This window comes from Trichosurus vulpecula, chromosome 2 (genome assembly GCF_011100635.1).
Source record: "Trichosurus vulpecula isolate mTriVul1 chromosome 2, mTriVul1.pri, whole genome shotgun sequence".
Taxonomy (NCBI): domain Eukaryota; kingdom Metazoa; phylum Chordata; class Mammalia; order Diprotodontia; family Phalangeridae; genus Trichosurus; species Trichosurus vulpecula.
This window is the reverse complement of record NC_050574.1, coordinates 4,003,653-4,017,203: the sequence shown is the minus strand read 5'-3', so window position 1 is coordinate 4,017,203 and position 13,551 is coordinate 4,003,653. Positions and strand designations below refer to the sequence as shown.

Here is a 13,551-nt window from a genome sequence, read left to right as displayed (position 1 = left end):
TATCTATAGCCCACAATTATTACAATTGTAAAAGGGTCTTTTTGGAAACTAGATTATTCTACTGCACTCACCCAAATGTGTGACTAAGAAATAACACATCTCAAGGCACTTTGCTGTCCCACCCAACACTGCTTGGCTTCAAGTTTACACACTCCACATGGCAAGGCGGCGAGCAGCTTTGACAACCCCGCTCCTCTGGCTCAGGAGCCCGTGCTCACTGACAGCGACTGTCAGGAGGTGCCCCCAACAATGTCCATTCTGACCTCATTCGCACAAGTCACGTTCATCACCGTGTTGCGTTCAGGATGAGAGCGGAATTCACTGAAGCTGTCTTGTATTTGTCATCTTTTTCTTCATTGAAAATAGCGAATGTATTTGAGGGCATCATGCTTGAAAACCAACTTGATCCTGGCCATTACACCTCTCTTAGCCAGCGCACACATGGTCTCCTGCCGCTCCTGCCCCAGGTTGTTGTTCAGTCGCGTGACTCTCCATGCCCCCCTGGGCTTTTCTTGGCAGAGATACTGGAGTTTCAGTATGGCTCACTGACAGATGAGGAAACTGAGGCAAGCAGGGTTGGATGACTGCCCAGGGCACACTTCAACTTGGGACGATGCATCTCCCTGACTCCAGGCCCTGTGCCCTATCCACTCTGCCACCAACACCCCCTCCCCCATAGGTTTTCCCCAAACCCAAGTTAAGGGATTGGCTTCTTGCTCCAGGGTAGGCCCCTTGACAATAGAATCACATTGCCCTCTGCTGGCAAAGCTTGGTTAAGCCTGGCCCTAAAATCCCTTCTTCCAGGGCTCTAGATCGTCTATTAAACGGGCAGGCTGGACTTGCCAGCATCTAAAACTGCCATTACTGTCAGGCTACCACTGTCCACTGCACATCTGCCACTGTCCGTCCGGGGAGGAACCGCCCCATCACAAGCCATCCCCCACTCACGTCACCACTCCTGACTCAAGGAAGGCCCTGGCTTACAGCAGGCATGATGGTGCAGGGGGCCAGTCCCAAGCAGGGAAAATCCCTGACATGCCTGAGATCGCAACGAGGCAGAAGCCAACCTACGGCTGGGGTGGGCTGGGCATCTTCATTCCTTCACCTGGTTCCTGGGGCTCTTCCAGTGTAGACCCTCCCAGCCGCCACCCTCAAAGGGCCCATGGTCCACATGATATCCTCCCTTCTGGGCTGGAGGCGCCATCCTGGGCTCCAAAGGTCCTTTCTAGTTAGGCCGCAATCCATTTTCAAGCTCACGCCGGCCCAGACAGCCTCCCTTCTGGGGCCAAAGCCAGCTTCAAGGTATTTTTGATCACACACATCCCTAACAAGTTAAACCATGTGCCCCACCCACATGCTCACAGATTTTACCTGTGCAACATCCCAGCGGTAATCTATTATACACCTTACAGAACACACTCAAGTTAAAAAGAATACCAAGGCTGAATTGTTTGTAAAGAATTTATTTTCATTAACAGTAACCACGCCAACCGCCACCCCCTTTGGACCTTGTGACAGCACCAGCCACACTGCGGGGTGCCCGAGGTGGCCAGCTGGGCTTCCTGCCTCTAAAAAGCTTGGTTTTCAAAGGTGCCATGGGAGAAGAGAAACATTCCTAAACCCCCTTCTCCAAAGGGTTCTCTCTCCTCCAGAGTTCGTCCAGGGGTTTCTGTCACGGTTAAGATTTCATCCTTACCTAAAGGGACGGGTCAAATGTTTGTTTTGTTCAAATGTCTGCTAAGTTGCCTCCCGCAGTCACTTGTCCTGAGAGAACACAAACCCAGCCTATCTGGGACCCTCAGACTTTGCGTAAAGACAACCACAGGAAAGACCTGAACGTCCCACAGCCCTCGAGGTAGCAGCAAACCAGCTACTAGGCCTCCTCACCCCATAGGCACCAGGTGCACAGTCCCCACAGCTCCTAAGGGCAGGCAGGCTCTCCTATGGCTCCCCCACCCTGGGTCCTTCGGACATCTGATGGGGCCTAGGAAATGGCAAAGCGCCTCCATGACCTTTCTTTTCACTCTCTTACCCTGAGCTCCATAAATCTGCCAAGGGGCAATAACACGGTGGGAGGATGGCCATTCCCTGGCCCAGAGCCGGGGCCCCTCAGACCCCTGGGAGTCAAAGGCCCAGGGGGCACCGATGTCTTCATAGGAGTCAGAGCCCAGTGCTGGCATCATCGGGGTACCACTGCTCCCTCTACCCCCAAAGCCCCAGCCCTGCTCATCCCAGGCTAGGTCTCTGCGAATAAGACACTTCTGGGATACAGAAGGAAATCCAAGCCTTCCCCACCCCCAATCTGAGTCCTCTCCCAATCGAGGCATGAAGCCGAGGTGGGAACCCAGCGACTAGACTGCCTTCTCAGTCCCTATCTGGGTCTCTCTTCCCTTTCACATCCCTGGGGCAGAGGGCAAGTGGGCACCTGGCACCACCCGGCCCCTCCTGGCTCTGAGGGCTCTCCCAGGGTGTCTCAGCCTCTGGATTGCACAGCTACGGCAGGCACTTTATCTTATTTTTTTCTTTTTCAATGAGGCAGAAGGGAGAGAAAAAAACATGAAAAGATGTAATTTTTAAAAGAAAGGATTTGGAGACAGTCACAGATGGACCCACAAATAACATGGAGGGAGCACCAGGGATGGAGCAGACACCCCCAGACCCAGAGCAGGAAGGATGGGCAGCTCACCAGAGGGTGTGTGAGAGTGACTCGCGGGGTGGGGCTGGCTTGCTGGAAACTCTGTAAGAAAAATGGGGAGGGGGGGGTGAGAGGCAGAACCAGGGTTGCAGGGACTGGGGGGAGGGGGCACCTGCCCTCCTGAGAGCCTGGACCCCTCAGGCCCCCAGGAGTCAAAGCCTGGGGGGCACCGTGTTTATCGTCAGAGGGCTCAGAGCCCAGTGCAAGCATCACAGGAGCCCGGCTCTCTGGTCTGGCCCACCCCTGCCCACGAGCAGCACTGTGAGCCCAATGGTCCCAAACCTTTGGTGATATCCCATTGCCCCCCCAAACCCAATGAACCCTTCACCCACAAGCAGGACCCCCTGCACCCCCAGCTTCCCTCAGAGGTCTGAGTGGGCCAAAGGGCTGGACCATCGCAGAGCCCACTCTGTGGGTAGCGAGCCCCCTCTGCTTCTACATCTGCAAATGAGGGAGAGAGCTAAGATGGTCTAACCTGGGACTTAGGAAGGTGAGGGACCTTCACTACCCTAGCAAGGCCCTTGGGGAAGGAGCCCACCTCAGCCACGGGGCTCATCACCGGTGGTCCTCACAGGCCTGGGCACGACCCGAGGTGGCTAGGGTGCACTCCCCTCTCCCCAGGTTGCCCTGCACCCTCCACCCTCTGCCTCCCAATTCAGACTCACCTGCTGCAGGTGGTGTGAGGGTTAGCACCCTCCACCATTGCTCAGGGAAAGATGAGGGGAGGGCCGCTGGGGGCACCATGGGGCCCAGAGTGCCAGGCCTGGAGTCCCGAAGACCCGAGTTTTAATCCAGCCTCGATACAATCACTTCTCTGCTGCCTCATCTGTAAAACGGAGACAATGATAGCACCAGCCAAGGCTATCGTGAGGATCGTGTGAGACAATATTGGCAGAGAGCGTAGTGTGGCACCGGCACACAGTAGGCGCTCTACTATAGGGGGGTCACCCACAATCGGAGGGGACCGACCAACCACACGCACAAGATGACGGAGGCGACTGCCATGCGGGCAGAGGGGTCAGCTGTGTCCGGGCACCCCGGGGTGGGCAGCCAGAGACCCCTCCAGCGTGCGCACGCACACACCGGTCCCCAACTTACACACACAGCCACGCACATACACACCCGCTCATACAAACGCTCCCACACGTGGTGATACACACGCCACCTCAGCTCACACACACGCACACAGAGCTGAACACGGTCTCGCCCGCAATGACCAGAAACAGGCCCACACGGGGAGGGCAGGTCCAGATAGAGGACAGGCTCAGGGCGCAGAGGGGCCATGTACCCAGTGTGGCACCCCAAACCCAAGGGAGAAGATGGTGGGGGCGGGGGCATCTCTCAAGGACAGCTCAGGGAAAGTGTGATGGGGGGGGCGGATAGTCCCAAGGCAGACACTGCCCACCCCCTTCCCCAGAAGCCTAGATTGCAATCAGTCCCAGGCCCTGCCCCACCCTTGGGAAGTCCTTGCCTGGCCAGGACCCTCAGACCCCTGGGAGTCCAGGGGGCACTTGGTCTGTCCTTCACATGGAGTCAGCGCCCAATGCTAGCATCACTGGGGTGCCTGGCCGGCGGGCTCGCGGTCACTCCAGGGCCAACGTGCCCATTCCACAGAGGGTATGCCCCTCCAGACAGTGACAGACTCACCTCTGACCCCTTTCTGCGGACATTCTCGCCGGATGGTCACCTCACCCCTGTGACCTCAAGACCCAGCGGAAGTCTGCAAGGAAGAAAGGAGGAGGAGAAGGTGGGGCCGTGCAGAACAAAAGGGGAAGCAGTGGACAGGCTGGAGCCCCGGCCCCTCAGACCCCTGGGAGTCAAGACCAGGGGGCACCACGTCTGTCTTCATCAGAGTCAGAGCCCAGTGCTGGCATCATCGGGGCCCTGAGCTGGCAGCTCCCCTCCCCAGGGCATCAGGAAGAGCCCAAGCTCCATCAGCTTATACGTGAGCGAGCCCCAACCCCCCCAAAGTGGAGGAAAGATCTTTCTGTTGGGAGGGGGCCCCAAAGTGCTGACAGGCTGGCCCGGGCTGACCTCCAAAGGCTCCCGGCCGTGCCCCGGCCCCAGCTCTGGCACCCTAGGCTTGGAGCCCCTCCCCCCAGCTCACCCCCTTAGGAGCCTCCCTGCTGAGCCCCAGGGGCAGGAGAGGGTCCCAGAGTCTGGGGGCTCCTTCCCGTGCCAGGCCCCTCCCTCTGGAAGGACGGGGCTGGGGGTCCTTGTCCCCCGCCTTCCCGGCCGTGGGGGGGGGCGGGGAAGGGGCAGACGCGGGGCTGTGAGAGGGGCCCCAGGGCCCCAAACCCTCCGGGACTTCCCGCAGCCCTCTGAGGCTCGGTCAGAACGGGGGGGCCGGCCTTGGGCAGAATCACAGCGGCAAGAGGGGGAAACTGAGGCCACCAGGGCCCTGTTCCTCCCTGGCCCCTGGGGGCGGGGGGCGCTCTTCACCTTCTCTCCTCTTCGCCCGTTCCCCGAAGGGGCTCCGACGCCTTTGGCCCCGAAGACGCTGGGGGGTTATTGGGGGTCTCGGCCCCTGGCGCCCCTCCCCCCGCCACGTGCTTCCCCACTCACGCGCTGCCTCTAAGGGAGCCGGACAGGCCGCTCACGTGTCCTGGCCCCCCATGGCGGTGCAGGCTCCCCCACCCCCTCCGCGGGGCGCGCGTGGACTCACGAGCCCAGCACGAGCCCGCGTGGAACGGGTGTGAGCGGTCCGAGCCGCTCCGAGCACAGCCCGAGCCCAGCTGCCGCCACGCCTGCGCATTGCGCCCCAGCTTCCGGTCATGCGCAGGAAGCGGAGAAGGCGGGACCGGAATGGGGGCGGGGACTGGAAGAAGATTGACAGGGGGAAGAGCTGAGCCTTCTACTGCTCGGAGCCGACCTAAGGGACCCGAGACCTAGCAGAGATCCGCACTCCCAGACAGTGCAGAGACTCCTGCCCAGAGACACCCAGAGACCCCGCGAAGAGACCCCTACCCAGAGACACCCAGAAACCCTGCAGAGAGACCCCTGCCCAGAAACACCCAGAGACCCCGCGGAGAGACCCCTGCCCAGAGACACCCAGAGACCCCGCGGGGAGACCCCTGCCCAGAGACACCCAGACACTCCGCCGAGAGACCCCTGCCCAGAGACACCCAGAGACCTTGCAGAGACCCCTGCCCAGAGACACCCAGAGACCCCGCGGAGAGACCCCCACCCAGACAGCCTGCAGAGACCCCTACCCAGAGACACCCAGAAACCCTGCAGAGAGACCCCTGCCCAGAAATACCCAGAGACCCTGCGGGGAGACCCCTGCCCAGAGACACCCAGAGACCCCGCGGAGAGACCCCTGCCCAGAGACACCCAGAGACCCCGCGGAGAGACCCCCACCCAGACAGCCTGCAGAGACCCCTGCCCAGAGACACCCAGAGACCCCGCAGAGAGACCCCTGCCCAGAGACACCCAGAGACCCTGCGGGGAGACCCCTGCCCAGAGACACCCGGAGACCCCGCAGAGACCCCTGCCCAGAGACACCCAGACACCCCGCCGAGAGACCCCTGCCCAGAGACACCCAGAGACCCCCCAGAGGCACCCTGACCCCTGGACAGAGATACCTGGCTGTTTCCACGGCTATTTCCCCAACTCCCACCAGAAGAGTCAAGTTGGGAACAGAGGTGGTAGAGCTGTCACTCTAGAAGGGCTGACTCTTGCTCCCCTGGAGATTCTCCTCACTAGCCTTCTGTTCCTACCCTCTGTCTAGATCTTCAGGACTCCTCCCCCTCCTAGCTCTCCTTCTCCCTCTCTGACTGCTCCTCTTCGGTCTCCTTGGCTGGAGCCTCCTCCAGACCACGCCCTCTCACCATGGGTGTCCCTCTGGGCTCTGTCCTGGGTCCTCTTCTCCCTCCATTCTGCTTCCTTTGGTGACTTCATTGACTCCCATGGATTTAATGACCATCTCCATGCTGAAGCTTTTCAAGTCTCCTTTCTTGCCCCAGTCTCTGCTGACCCCTTCAGACATTCTAGGTTCAGTTGTGTCTGATTCTCCGTGACTCCATTTGGGGTTTCCTTGTCAGAGGTACTGGAGTGGTTTGCCATTTTCCTTCTCCAGCTCATTTGACAGATGAGGAAACTGAGGCAAACAGGGTCACACTGCTAGTAATTAAGTGTCTAAGGCTGGATTGGAGCTCAGGGACAAGAGTCTTCCTGTCTCCAGGTGCTCCACCTATTGCCAGGTTCAGCTGCCCGACGTCCTTTAGATGTCTTTGATTCGATGGGTACAAAAGAAAATTCCTTATCTTCCCCCTTAAGCTCCCCCCCTCCATTACAGTAGAGGGCAGCTCCACCCTCCCAGGCCCTCAGGCTCCCAGCCTAGGAGTCCTCCTGGACTCCTCACTATCTCTTACCCCTCCTCGCATCCAACATGGTGGCAAGGCCTGTGTGACATCTCTCACACGTCCCCATCTATCCTCTGATACTGCCACCCCTTTGGTGCAGACCCCCACACCTTCCACCTGGATTACTGCAATCATGGATGGGGGGGTGGTTTGGAGGGGGGGCTCTGCCTGCCTTAAGTCTCTTCCCCCTCCACTCCATCCTTCACTCAGCCGCCAAAGCTCAGATCCAACCACATCACCCCCATCCTGTCCCTACTCAGTAACCTCCATTGATTCCCTGTCACCTCCAGGATCAAATATAAAATGCTCCCTCATTCAAAGCCCTTCAGACCTGGCTGCTCCTCCCTTCCCACACCGCATTCCTGCCACATACTCTTTGATCCAGTGACCATGGCCTCCTGGCTAATCCACAAGCAAGACCCTGCGTCTCCGGGCTCCTCCTCTCCACCTCCCAGCCTCCCTGCTTCCTTCAAGGCCTAGCTAAAATCCCACCTTGTACAGAATCCCCTTTACTGATGCTGCTGTTCCTGTCTCCATTATCTCTGATCTATCCCCTCTATAGCTTGTCTATACAAGTATTTGCACACCGCCTCCCCCATTAGACTGGGAGCTCCTTGAGGGCAGGAATTGTCTTTGGCCTTTCTTTGCACCCCCAGTGCTTAGCATAGTGCCTGACACATAGTAGGTGCTTAATGACTGACTGACTGACTGGAGAGCTGCCTGGCCACACACAGAGACCCTTATATGTGAACCTTCAATATGGACATGCGCAGTTCTGTGCGCTGAAGCAGCCACGCTGAGTGGGTCTACCATACACTCAGCCCTCACCACATACGTCCTGGGGCTGTGCTTAGAAATGTTGAAAGACCAATGAGGAGGGCCTGCTGTGGCATCTGTCTCCTATCCCCCGTCCATTGGCCAGGATAGGTCCGAATATGGATATTCTATAGGAAACCTGGAACTCTACCAATCAACGCTGTCGAAGTACAGGGCAAAGTTTGGGTGCCTGGAGAAGTTCATCAGTATCGTACACCAGTTCTATGGTGGCATGCTTGCCTGGGCTCTGGATAGTGGACAATGCCACCCATGGAGTGAAGCAAGGCTGTGTGCTGGCTCCCAGGCTTTTTAGCATGATGTTTCAGCCATGTTGTCCATTGCTTTCAATGAGGATGAACATGGCCTCAAGGTCAGCTACCGCGCTGATGGTAAATGCTTCAACTTGAAAAGGCTACAAGCCAAGACCAAAGCGGAAGGAGTGTTGGTGCATGATTTTCTGTTTGCAGATGATTGTGCCCTCAATGTAGCCTCTGAGTCTGAGATGCAACAAAGTGTGGATCATTTCTCTGGTGCTTGTGCTATTTTGGCCAACAATTAACACCAAGAAAACACAGGTGCTCCATCAGCCACCACCATGCCACCCATATGTGGAACCATCAGTTACAGCAAATGGAGAAGTTTTGAATGCTGTGGATAAGTTCACTTACCTTGGTAGTGTACTCTCCAGGGATGCACACATTGCCAGAGCTAGCTCAGTGTTTGGGAGGTTCTGAAGGAAAGTATGGGAGAGAAGAGGTATTAGACTGACTACCAAACTGAAGGTCTACAGAGCCCTTGTACTGGCCTCGTTGGTGTATGCCTGTGAGACCTGGACAGTCTACCAGCGCCATGCCAGGAAAATGAATCCCTTCCATTGAATGGTCTTAAGAAGATTCTGAAGGTCATCTGGCAGAATGAGGTACCAACACTGAGGTCCTTACTTGAACTAAACTGCCAAGCATTCACACTCTGCTTCAGAGAGCGCAACTCTGACGGACTGGTCACATTGTTCAAATGCAAAACGGACGCTTGCCAGAGAACTCACACACGGCAAGCGTTCACATGGGGGTCAGAAGAAGTGATACAAGGACACTCTTGAGGTCTCTCTCAAGAAATTGGGAATTGACTGACATGGGAGACACCGGCACAGGACCGCTCAGCGTGGCATGCCCACATCAGAGAAGGGGCTGTGCTCTATGAGCAAAGCAGAATTGAGACAGCCCAAAGGGAAACAGGATGCACAGATTTAGAGAATCGACTCCAAGTATGCACACAAACAATTTGTGCCCGACCTGTGGTAGAGCATTCCAAGCTCATGTTGGTCTGATCAGCCACGGTCGGACATATAGAATCTTGACTCCAACACAGCGATGTCATTTTGATCTACCCATTTTTACAGATGACAAAATTGAGGCATACAGAGGTTAAATGACTTGCTCATGGTCACATAGCTAGGCCATGTTGGAGGTTGAATTTGAATTCAGGTCTTCCTGACTCCAGGCCCAGCTCTTTATACTCTGTGTCACTTACCTGCAATAGTCAATAAGCATTTATTAAGCACCTACTGTGTGCCAAGCATTGAGCTTAGGCTTCCATACTTTAAGTGTTGGAAAGCTAGCCAAGACTGATTGACTTCAGTTTTTCACATGTGCATGTGGCATTTGTTTGTTGTGGTGATCCAGTACCATGTCACTAGGAAGCGTGACAATTCATAGAAGCTGTTTCATCCTGTTTTCTCAGTCGCCTGTGGCATGTGCCTCCCCCCCATGTGTACATGTGGCAGTGGGGCTCTTCTGGCAGTATTTGTATGTCATGCCACTCATGTGGCATGTGAAGGGCAGTGATGGTTTTGTGGAATTAAAAAGTGTGAGGCCATTCTTCAAAATGCTGAGACCCACGGCTACCAAGAGGAGCAGGTGCAACAGGGGAAGGATCGCAGTGGAGATGCCCTGATGCTCATGCCTATGATAAGACCCCTCTCCACAGGAGGCTGAGCACAAATGCACCAAGGTCCAGCCGACCTCACTTTATGGCACTTTGTGTTTCTTACAGATTAAAGGTTTGCCACAACCCCAAATGGAGCACATCTGTTGGCGCCATTTTTCCAATGGCGTGGGCTCATGTTGAGTCTCTGGGTCACATTCTAGCAATTTTCCTGATATTTCCAACTTTTTAGTTATTGTTCCATCTGTGATGGTGATCTGGGATCAACTATCTTTGATGCTACTATGGCCGTTGTTTTGGGGCCCCACAAACCACACCCCTATAATACAGTAAATGTAATTATATAATGTTGTGTATGTTCTGCTTGCCCATTTCTCTGCCTCTTCTTGGGGGCACACCTCTATCCCTGAGACCCGACAATATTGAAATTGGGCCAGTTAATAACTCTACAATGGCTCCTGAGTGTTCGAGTGAAAGGCAGAGTCAACTTCATTCAGCAAACTTCATTGTCTTATTTTAAGAAATTGCCCCAGCCCCACCCTCTACCTTGAGCAACCCCCACCCTGGTCAGTCAGCGGCCATCGATCTGGAGGCAAGACCCTCCACCAGCAACAAGATGAAGGCTTCCTGAAGGCTCGGATGAGGGGTAGCATTTTTTAGCCATAAAGCATTGTAAAGTATGCGCATTATTTTTTAGATATGATAGTACTATTGCACACTAAATAAACTATGCTATAGTGTAAACACAACTTTTGTTTGCGCTGGGAAACCAAAAATTCATGTGACTCACTTTGTCTTAATATTTGCTTTATTGCAATGGTCTGGAACTGAACCCTCACTATCGCTGAAGCAGGCCCACACACAAGACGGGCAGAGGAAGCTTGAGAGTCCCCCCCAAACTTGGTGGGAGGTGGTGATGAGGGCACATGGCCTGGGCCCTGAGGAAAGAAAGGGGTGAATCAAAGGGGCTCCCCTGGAGCCAAGGCCAAAGGCCCACTGGGTAATCCACTATGAAGGGAAAGGCTGGGCTATGGGCCCAGAGCAGAGACAGCTTGGCCCTGGAGATGCAGAAGAAGACCAGCATCATCAGCAGAGCCAGAATGCTTTGGAGAGCAGGGGATAGATGTGCAGGTAGCAATGAGGTGAGGGCCTATTGGCAAGCCTCATCCAGGGAAGAGAAGTGAATCACTGATACTGTACAGATCCCTGAAGGAAGGAGGGAGGGAGAGAAGGAGAGGAGGGAGGAAGGAAGGAAGGAAGGAAGGAAGGAAGGAAGAAAAGAAGGAAGGGAGGAAGGGAGGGAGGGAGGGAGTAAGGAAGGAGGGAAGAAAGGAGGGAAGGGGGAAGGAAGGAGGGGTCTCTTGGAGTACGTTCTTCCTCACCTCTTCCTCCTAGGAACCCTAATTTTCTTTCACACTCAGGTCAAACTCCCCCTTCTCCATGACGCCTCTTCTGCTGTCCCCCCCCAAGTTACATTGCATTTATTTTGTACTTGTTAATGTAGCCAGACTTGGCCCTTGGTCTCCCATAGCATGCGTGCCCTAGTTGGCAGGGCCCTGAGCGTGCCCAACTGGATCTCCCCAGTGTTCCAGGACTTCCCCTGAAGGGAGGGGGCTCTTTTAATGCTCTGTGTCTAGACACCCAACCCCGCCCCGCCCAGTGCGCGTGTTCTCCCCAACCTTGACCACCAGTGAGGACTTCCTCAATATCATACTGACCAGGGTCAGCTTTTATCTCCCCAATATCAATGCGCTTTTTCCTTGGTATCAATGAACCAATTAGCTTTGATTATCTTTAACAAAGGATATAGACTCAAGTACAAAGCTGCCCTGAAGCAAGGCACAACTCTTCCCCTAAATGCACGCCTCAGGCCCTGGGGAGAGTGGCTCAAACTCACCCGGCTGACCACAGCCTTTTACAAGCCCCCACTTCACTTTGGGGCATGGCTTGTCAATGGACAGCTCCCTCTCTGGCCGCAGGACTGAGGGTCTCTGTTTCTGGGTTGATCCCTGGCTGGTCCTAATCCCACAAGTTGAGTGTCACCAGGCTCCATGGCCAACAAACTTGGATTAGGGAGTGACCTCTGAAGCTTCCAGGGTCAGCTCTGTCTGCTCTGTCTCCAACCTAAGAAGAAAAAAAAAACAACCCAGAGGCAAAGAAAAAGCAGAGACTCGAGTTAACAGGCCATACTGCAGCCCCTTGACATCAGAGAAGACCCAAGGCCTTTACTCCAGAAATATTTCTTGTGCACTAGCTTCCCTGGACTACCACCAGGAAAGACAGAGCTGTGTTTGGGCCTAGAACACACTGTTCCAGCTTGGTAGCCAATTAAAAATCTTTTTATTCACCAGGAAGTAAGAAGAGAGGAAAAAAATCGAATTGACTGCCTGTGAGTGCCATGAAGTAGCATGTTAGGAAACAGGCTCCCAGTTCCCAGTGGCTCAGCGCCCGGCAGAACAGAGCGCATCCCTGATGGAAGAGGCCCTCCTCTGCCAGCCCGGCCGCTGTCTCCCCCAGCAGAAAAGAAACTTCTGGAGGGCAGCATCCCTTATTTCCCTCTTTGCTTTTGTCTCTGGCACCTGGCACACGGGAGGCGCTTAGTAAATTCACACTGACCAGTGTGGTGACTGCATGCGGGTCCTTCTGCCTCTTTTATCGTGTAAGTAAAGCATCTACATTTTGAAGCCTTGGGCCAAGTAGGATGAGGTAAAGGTAATAGATACAGTAGATATAAAGAGACAAAAATTTCGAATTTTGTCCTCGGCATTGAAAAAATCAACTTCGTAAGTCCAAGATGGGGGAGGGCTGGTTATATCTCGACTCTCCTGGGAGGTTAGTGAACCACGGGCTTGCTATGTCAACAGTGTGTGATGTAGGGGCCAAAATTCCCTCCCTGAATGGGGGGTGGGGCACGATCTAGAAGGAGCTGGGATCCAAGGCCCAATACTCACATTCATGCAAGGGTGTCTGAAGAAAGGCAGTTGTTCAGTTTTCAGTGGCAGCTATTACACCTTGGTAGTCTACAAATCAGGACTTCATTTTTCATCTTGTTCATTGTCCAGACTTAAGAAAGTCCTAATAATGGGGATGAAACTTTAAAATGTGTCCTGAACACAACCAGGGAGTTGGTGGTGGATGTTTATTGAATATTTACCAGCACTCAGCTGGATTTATGAAATTGAGTACTACAGAGACAATAAACAGCCATGAAGTGAGCAGCTCTGGCTGGAGAGAGAATTTGTAGTGTACTAATAAGAGAGTGGACAGAGGCTTCTGGAGATCCAGGAGCTACAGCCCGGTAGGAGCATCTGATAGTGAGAGCCACAGAAGGAGAAGGAAAAGGAGGCAGAGACAGAGAGAAGTAGGATTTCAAAAACACATCTGCATCTGGAGGACTTTCCCTGAGTGTGTCTCATTCCTCCTGGGGCTAGGGAATGGCTTCCCCTTAGTCCTGTTGGTACTAAAAGTTTCAGCTATTGAGGGGATGGTGCCTTGGGACATTAAGGCTTCACTTTGCTGAGGATGAGAGATATCACCATCCCAGCTGTTAGACCTGCTCCTGGAGGGATGCTGGACAAGCCATTAGCACCTATTGTCTTCCCCACCATGGATACTGGACTGATGTCAGCAGGGGGAATTAGGCCTCCCAGGACTAGCTGTATGGGAGAGGGTAGTTGGGGCATGAAGGAAGACCAACTTCTTATTTTAATGCTTTTTAATTTATCTTGCATT

At 54.5% G+C, this 13,551-nt stretch overlaps 1 long non-coding RNA gene and 3 other non-coding genes across 5 annotated transcripts; all 4 read right to left on the bottom strand.

Moving 5' to 3' along the window:
• Positions 1-1,447: 1,447 nt before the first annotated feature.
• LOC118839953 lies at positions 1,448-5,429 on the bottom strand. Of its 2 annotated transcripts, none has more exons than XR_005009645.1 (5): positions 5,261-5,429; positions 4,343-4,415; positions 3,361-3,521; positions 2,687-2,737; positions 1,448-1,696 (listed from the first exon to the last, which is right to left on the bottom strand). It is a non-coding gene; the product is annotated as an uncharacterized LOC118839953 (long non-coding RNA). The 2 variants fall into 2 exon arrangements; XR_005009644.1 differs by lacking the exon at positions 5,261-5,429 and adding an exon at positions 5,138-5,253.
• On the bottom strand, positions 2,103-2,191 carry LOC118840583. Its single transcript, XR_005009758.1, has one exon. It is a non-coding gene; the product is annotated as a small nucleolar RNA SNORD88 (small nucleolar RNA).
• Positions 2,826-2,916, bottom strand: LOC118840585. The gene has a single exon (XR_005009760.1). It is a non-coding gene; the product is annotated as a small nucleolar RNA SNORD88 (small nucleolar RNA).
• On the bottom strand, positions 4,491-4,580 carry LOC118840586. Its single transcript, XR_005009761.1, has one exon. It is a non-coding gene; the product is annotated as a small nucleolar RNA SNORD88 (small nucleolar RNA).
• Positions 5,430-13,551: the final 8,122 nt, after the last annotated feature.